Source organism: Myotis lucifugus, unplaced genomic scaffold (assembly GCF_000147115.1).
Source record: "Myotis lucifugus unplaced genomic scaffold, Myoluc2.0 scaffold_178, whole genome shotgun sequence".
NCBI lineage: Eukaryota > Metazoa > Chordata > Mammalia > Chiroptera > Vespertilionidae > Myotis > Myotis lucifugus.
In genome coordinates this window covers 610,437-617,670 of record NW_005871226.1, presented here as the reverse complement: position 1 = coordinate 617,670, position 7,234 = coordinate 610,437, and the positions used below count along the sequence as shown (strand labels likewise).

At 44.1% G+C, this 7,234-nt stretch overlaps 1 protein-coding gene across 6 annotated transcripts in view; it reads left to right on the top strand.

The window, feature by feature from the left end:
- Positions 1-6,509: 6,509 nt before the first annotated feature.
- The window catches only part of LZTS3 (leucine zipper tumor suppressor family member 3), a 10,183-nt gene continuing 9,458 nt past the window's right edge, over positions 6,510-7,234 (top strand). For 4 of the 6 annotated variants that reach the window (XM_014462333.2, XM_006096402.3, XM_014462330.2 and 1 more), the window contains exon 1: positions 6,510-6,639. The gene's annotated coding sequence lies outside the window, so the exon portion shown is untranslated. The remainder of the gene's footprint in view (positions 6,640-7,234) is intronic. The other 2 variants (XM_023760273.1, XM_023760272.1) reach the window with 1 other exon arrangement.

The window sequence follows — 7,234 nt, the reverse complement described above, 5'->3', positions numbered from 1 at the left end:
CAGAATTGGGTTTCCCCAGTAATCTCAACTTTTTTATACTTACTACCTTCTAATCATTATATGTTTTACTTATTATCTCCTCCCATTAAAAAACAAATTCCATTGGGGCAGGGGTTTTGAGCAAATATTTACTAGTAATATCTTGATAATCTGCTGTTACTAAATTTTAAAAGCTTACCTGTTTATTCTTTTAAACAAACTTCTTTACTTTAAAAAAAAGTAATACATGCCCTAGCCGGTTTGGCTCAGTGGATGGAGTGTCAGCCTGCGGGCTGAGGGGTCCCGGGTTCGATTCTGGTCAAGGGCACATGCCCGGGTTTCGGGCTTGATCCCCAGTGGGGCAAGTGCAGGAGGCAGCCAATCAGCGATTCTCTCTCATCATTGATGTTTCTATCTCTCTCTCCCTCTACCTCCCTCTCTGAAATCAATAAAATATATATATATTTTTAAAGTAATACATGCTTTAAAAATGCAAACATTATAGAATTGATAGAGTCCTGTCTTCTGCCATGCCCTCTGCAATCCTACCATCTCAAGGTAGCCTCTGTTAATAATTTTGTGTATCTTTCCAGACTTTTTAATGCATGTATATATTGGCTTTAAAAACAAACTAGAGTATAATATGCATACATGTGGTTCTGTTGCTTGCTTTTTTTCACTTAATGTAGTCACCTTTCTATGTCAGTACATAGACATCTATGTCTTTTTGTTTTGTAGAAGTAAGAAGGGGAGGTGACAGCTGGTTCCTCCAGGGAAGGCTATTGGCTTGTTTGAATAATTCCACAGGCTGGCAAAGACTGAAACCCAATACTCAGAGATAAGGAGGAGCTAGCTGCACCTGGTTCATTAGATAAAGATTGTTTGGCAAGGGCAACTTTCGGTTAGGCCATTCAAGGCGCCCCTGCTTTCACCAGATGTCAAGGTAGCACAAACTGTCGAAAAATTTCAATCACTCTTGGTTAATTATGAGGTTTCTTCATGGGTTCTTTTGGATGACTTTTTGGCATCTCTGATTTTTTTCCTTACTTAGCAAACTCATGGATTTTTCATTTTATACACAACTAGTGTCCCGGTGCACGGGTTTGTGCACATTGAAAGGAAATTAATTAGAAGAAATATTTTAATATCACTATTCACACTTTCTCTATAATAGAAGTGTCAGAGATGAAAGAAAATTAGTAAAATGTATATGAAAATAATATATAAATTGATTAATAAGCAAACAATAACAACATGATGTAACAACAAAGACATGATATAAAAACATGATATAAAAACAACAAAAACATGGTATAAAAACTGATAAAAACAAGGACTGATAAATTTATTAAACTTATTCTAATATCTCCCTGTATACCACATTAAGAGTAAAAACACTTTCAGAGTGCTTGACTAATTTCCCTTGTGATGAAGTATTTACAACCTTTAACTTTAACATCACACGCTCTTCAAACTCTGTCTAGAGAAAGCAACATATAACTGACCATGTCCGAAAACAGGTTCAAGTAGGAATATTTCTACTCTTTCTAAAGTTTGTCCTTGTGATTTATTAATAGTCATCGCAAATGCTGGCATCACGGGAAACTGTCTTCCAATTAATTTAAATGGGAGGCCAGTGTCAGATGGGGACAAATCAATTCCTGGAATCAGAACAACCTCTCCTTCCACAGATCCTGTTAATACTTCAGCTTCGATTATGTTAGGTCACAATCTTGTGATAAAAATCTAGTACCCCATTTACTATTAAGATTTCTTAGTAACATGATGATTCCACCTACTTTCAATTTTAAATTATGACACAGCATTCCCGAAGGAGTAATACTGTTAAGAAATTCGATGGGAAAATTTCCCTTTTCGGCACCAACCGTTGAATCGATGGAATCATCACTCAAATAGGTGTGAAAATTGACGCTTTCTTTCAGCTTCAGAATGTCAACAAAAACAACCAAATTCACACTCGACAATGACAGATCGAAACACACGCATGCGATTGGCACCAGTGAAAGCTTTGTATGTATCACGCATGCGTGAGTCAACATTTATTTTTATTTATTTTTTATTTAATATATTTTTATTAATTTCAGAGAGGAAGGGAAAGGGAGAGATAGAAACATCAATAATGAGAGAGAATAATTGATCGGCTGCCTCCTTCACACCCCCGACTGGGGATGAGCCCACAACCCGGGCATGTGCCCTTGACTGGAATTGAACCCGGGACCCTTTAGTTCACAGGCAGACTCTATCCACTGAGCCAAACCATCTAGGGCTCAACGTTTATTTTTAAATTACCAGTGCACGTCATATGTACCAGACAGACGGTCGGACAGCCGTACCATTGGTCACATAGCCTTTTATATATATATAGATAGATTATAGATATTATTTAATTTTATTACCTTGAGTTGTATTTAGGAATTTTCCCCCCCCAAACTATGCTCTCTCTCTGCTTTTTTTTTTTAATCCTCACCTGAGGGTATGTTTTTATTGATTTTATAGGGAGAGAGGAAGGGAGAGAGAGAGAAACATCGATGGGTTGCCTCCCATACATGCCCCGACTAGGAATTGAACCCACAACCTTTTGGTATACCAGATGCCGCTGCAACCAACTGAGCTACCTGGCCAGGGCTGAACTATGCTACCTTTTTTGGGAATTGGTGTAAAGGGGAATTGTGGCTTCAGAAAATGAAATAGCATTCTAACTTTTGGCTCTTTTAGATTTATAGCAAATCTATTTATAGCAAATTTGAGAGAATTCTTTCATTAAACCATCTGAGTCCCAAGTCTTTTTTGGACATATTTCTTGGATAATATTTTCAACCTCTTTCTTTTTAAAAAAAATATGTTTTTTTATTGATTTCAGAGAGGAAGGGAGAGGGAGAGTTAGAAACATCAGGGATGAGAGAGAATCAGTGATTGGCTGCCTCCTGCACGCCCCATACTGGGGATCAAACCCACAACCTGGGCATGTGCCCTAAATGGGAATCAAACCATGACCTGGTTCATAGGTTGATGCTCAACCACTGAACCACACCAGCCAGGCTCAACCTCTTTCTTACTTTTGTAGTTTTATTTCCCAGAAGATGGTCTACTTTATCAAGATTTTCATATATATTAAAACAGAGTCAGTTACGGTATTTTCTTATTTTCCTGGTGTTCTTAAGATGCAAAACCACATTCTCTAAAGCTAGGAACAGAATATTATAAAGAGAGATTGAGATCAAGATAGATGAATGGAAACTAACTTTTAAAAAAAGGAAAATAAGCAGAATTAAATACAAAGAGTACTGTTGATGACGGAAGAATATTAAATTCGTGGTGATGAAGAAAAACAAGATACTCTCCCATGATGCAGAGAAAAGGGACAAAGATTTAATTGACAATGGTGACCCAATGTGATAATGTTAGTGGAGGAAGAGAACAACAATCTGTTCACAGATTAGACAGGAACATATTAGCAGAAAACTTTTCTAAGCTGAAAAGACCTTTTATTTCTGGAAAATTAATAGAAAAAGGCCTGCACTGAGACATACTGGCAGTCATACAAATGTCTGACTTTCAAGGGTAATAAAAAGTCCCAACAGGCACCCGGCACACCAGGCACACTGCTCACCTAAAACAGCCCAGCCCAGCCCAGATTGCTATAATTTGTTTTGATATATAATTGACATGCAAAATTACAGTTAAGCCCTGGCCGGTTGCTCAGTGGTGAGAGCATCAGACTGAGCACCAAAAGGTCTCAGGTTCGATTCCTGGTCAAGGGCACGTTGTACCTCAATTGCAGGTTTGATCCTCCGACCCCAGTTGGGCCATGTGCGGGAGGCAACCATTCGATGTGTGTGTGTGTGTGTCTCCCCCTCCTCCCTCTCTTCCACTCTCTAAAAATCTATGGAAAAAAGTCCTCAAGTGAGGATTTAAAAAAATAAAGTTACAGTTAACCCTGAACAATGTGGGGAGAGAGGGATAGGGATACCAACCCCTGCACAGTTGAAAATCCTTATATAACTTTTGACTCCTCAAAACTTAATTACTAGTAGCCTACAGTTGACCTTAAGCCTTACCAATAACATAAACAGTTGATTAGTATATATTTTGTGTTACACAAATATATTGCATCTTTCCATTTGTTTACATTTTTCTCAACTGTTAAATGGTACCATGTACAGTCTGTGTGTACCTAAGTATCCAAGTTTTGATAAATTTGAACTATAATAGATTTGTGTATATTTTATGGTAGTAAATTATAAAATAGATTGGTATCTACATATATTTTATGCATTCATGACATGCCTGACTTTTTCTTAATTTTTCAATATTTCCAGACCATGTGGTTCATCTGCAAGTTTTTTCAAATTGTCACATATCTCCAAAAAAATTTCCAATACATTTATTGAAAAAAATCCACATATAAGTGAACCTGTGCAGTTCAAGCCCAGGTTGTTCAAGGGTCAACTATATATAGTTTCAGGTGTATTTGCTACCATTTTAAAAGCCAAAAGATAATGGGATAAGGGCAAGAGATTCTTGTGAAGCTTTTGAGGCTCAGTACAGTAGGAAGCATTCTCACCTAGGCCAAAGGCTTCGAAAAACATAACATTCAAAAGTCCTGGAAATCACCAGTCAAGTGAGAGGGGTCTGAGTGAGGAAAAGAAAAATTAGAGCATGAAAAAACTGGCAGTGACATTGATACCAATCAAACAAAGGGCTGGCAAAAGCCAAAAACAATGATTGAAAAGAAGATTTAGTGGCTTTAAAAAATGTAAACAAAATCTGGGTCTATCATTCTGGATTAAGTGGACAAATACTGGTAGGTGTGAGGGTAGCAGGCCAGGAGTGGGAAGGCACATTAAATTTCTCCTTACATAAAGATTATAAAAATGATTGATTTGTCATTGACTAATAATTTGTGGAATATAAACTTTTTATTATTGATTTCAGAGAGGGAGAGAGAGAGAATCATCAATGATGAAAATCATTGATGGGCTGCCTCCTGCATGTCCCCCACTGGGGATGGAGCCCGCAACCCCAGTATGTGCCCTTGACCGAAATCGAACCTGGGATCCTTCAATCTACAGGCCTACACTCTATCCACTGAGCCAAAACAGCTAGGGCTAGAATATAAACTTTTTATTTAGTAACCTTACAGGCAACCACCAGGACAATTTAAAAATAGGCTTTCTGCCTTGCAAAACACTAGAAGATAAAAGCAAATATGGAAAAACTCAGAAAACAGGAAATAGCAAAAGTAAAAACTATAAAATAGGATGACAGATAACCAAAAAATTAGCTACAACAGCAGAGAAACAATGGGTTACATATCAGCCAGGGTGGAGGCACTGCATGTTCTTAGGGTGGACCCCTGTACCTCCAGGCTTTTGCTAATGCTGAACCTTAGGCCTGGCTTGCTTTTCTGCCTTATTTAAAGCTAACGCCCCAGGTCCAGGCAGACCCCTTCCTTCATCCAGACAGTCCTCCAGGATTACTCCAGGTCGGGTGAGCACTCCCCCTCATAGAAAGCTAAGCTGCTTGTGTTTGTGAAGCAGATGCTTTGGCTCCAAGAGGAAGTCCCCACCCGACTCTCTTATCCAGGATGCAGGACAGGGCCAGGCCTCATCCCAGGTGCCGGGCACAAGGTGAAAGCGTTGAAACCCTGCTGAACTGTGTGTGTGTGTGTGTATGTATGTGTATATGTGTATGTGTGTGTGTAATATACATACACTGTGTGTGTGATTTCAGGGAGGAAAGGAGAGGGAGAGAGAGATGGAAACATCAATGATGAGAGAGAACCATTGATTTGCTGCCTCCTTCACGCCCCCTACATCGAGCCTGGGCATGTGCCTTTGACCGGAATCGAACCTGGGACCCTTCAGTCCGCAGGCCTAGGCTCTGTCCCTGAGCCAAACCAGCTAGGGCTGTAATGTATATTTTAACTTGTCTCCCGCCAGTGAGCATTTCCGAGCAGCAAGTTTCAAATCGGCTGTTTGCTGACGAATGCAGACACGGTCCTTGGAAGCCTCCCACACACCCGCCTGTGGTCCCCGCGCGGGGGCGGGTCTTCCCACCGCCGTGTCATATCCACCCATGACATCTGGTACCGCCCCACCTTGCAGACTTTCAGGGTTTCAGGTGTCCCCTGGGAGGCCGCGTCCGAAGAGCTTGAGCGGGAGAGGAATGGGACTTGGGGCTCGGCAATCGGGAGCTCTTTCCCCAAATCAGTGGGCTCCCTCCCTGCCGCCAAAAATGTGGGGTTCAGAGAGGGCGTGGCCCCACTGGATTTGTTGGAGAGACTGGGGACTGAGCCCAAGGGTCTTGGGAAGGAACAGGCGACGAGCAGAGGGGCTCCCGGCAGACTCGAGTGGGTGAACGCGGCTCCCAAACGTGGGCAGGGACTCGGCAACCAAAGGGTTAAAACACGGTGTCCCGCCCCGGCCCGGGGATTGGCGGCCCCGGGGGGCGTGGCCAGAGGGCGGGCCCGCGTTTGCCGCAGCTGCAGGTGGGCGGGGCCCGGGCGGGGAGCGGGAGGGGCGCGGAGCGGAGCTGGCCCCGCGCCGCGCGCCCCGCCGGGCGGGCTCAGGGCTGCGCCAGCGAGCCGGGCCGGTGGCTTCTGTGCCGGAGACCCCGCGCCGGACCCCGGAGCAACGAGTAAGTGAAGCAGGCCCACCGCGGCGTCCCTCGCAGCGCCAACCTCTCCCCGTGCCCTCTGCACCGCGAGACTCCTCCGGCGGGACCCGGAGCCGGGGAGGGGGCGCGTCCCGCTGCTGGGGTCCGGGGGGGAGGGGAGTGAAGATGAGGCCGATGATGTCACGGATGCTTCGTCGGGCCTGGGGAGCAGTGGAGGCCGGAGGGGGTGCGGCCCGGATTATGTCACCTCTCCCTCTGCGCCCCGCCCCCCGGGGCCACACGCGTTGGTGGGGAGCGCGGGGAAGGAGGCCGGGATTTCCCCCTCCGCAGAGACCCCCTGGGCACCTTCTCGGGACGGCCTGTGGCCGGGGTCTCTGTGGCGCTGCGGGGCTGTGGGCTGTACGTGAATGAAAATCGCAACCACCCCTGACGCGGGAGACTCCTGAGGGTGCCTGTCTCCCGTGATGGGGGCGGGCCGTACCTCTCCTCAACCGATACGTCATTTTCTGCATCCCTGGACCTGAGTCCTCTTGGGATTGACCATCTGTTTTGGTTTTTCGCGCATCTTCTCCAACGGTAGTGAAAAAACTAAACACACCTGCCTCATCTGCACCTA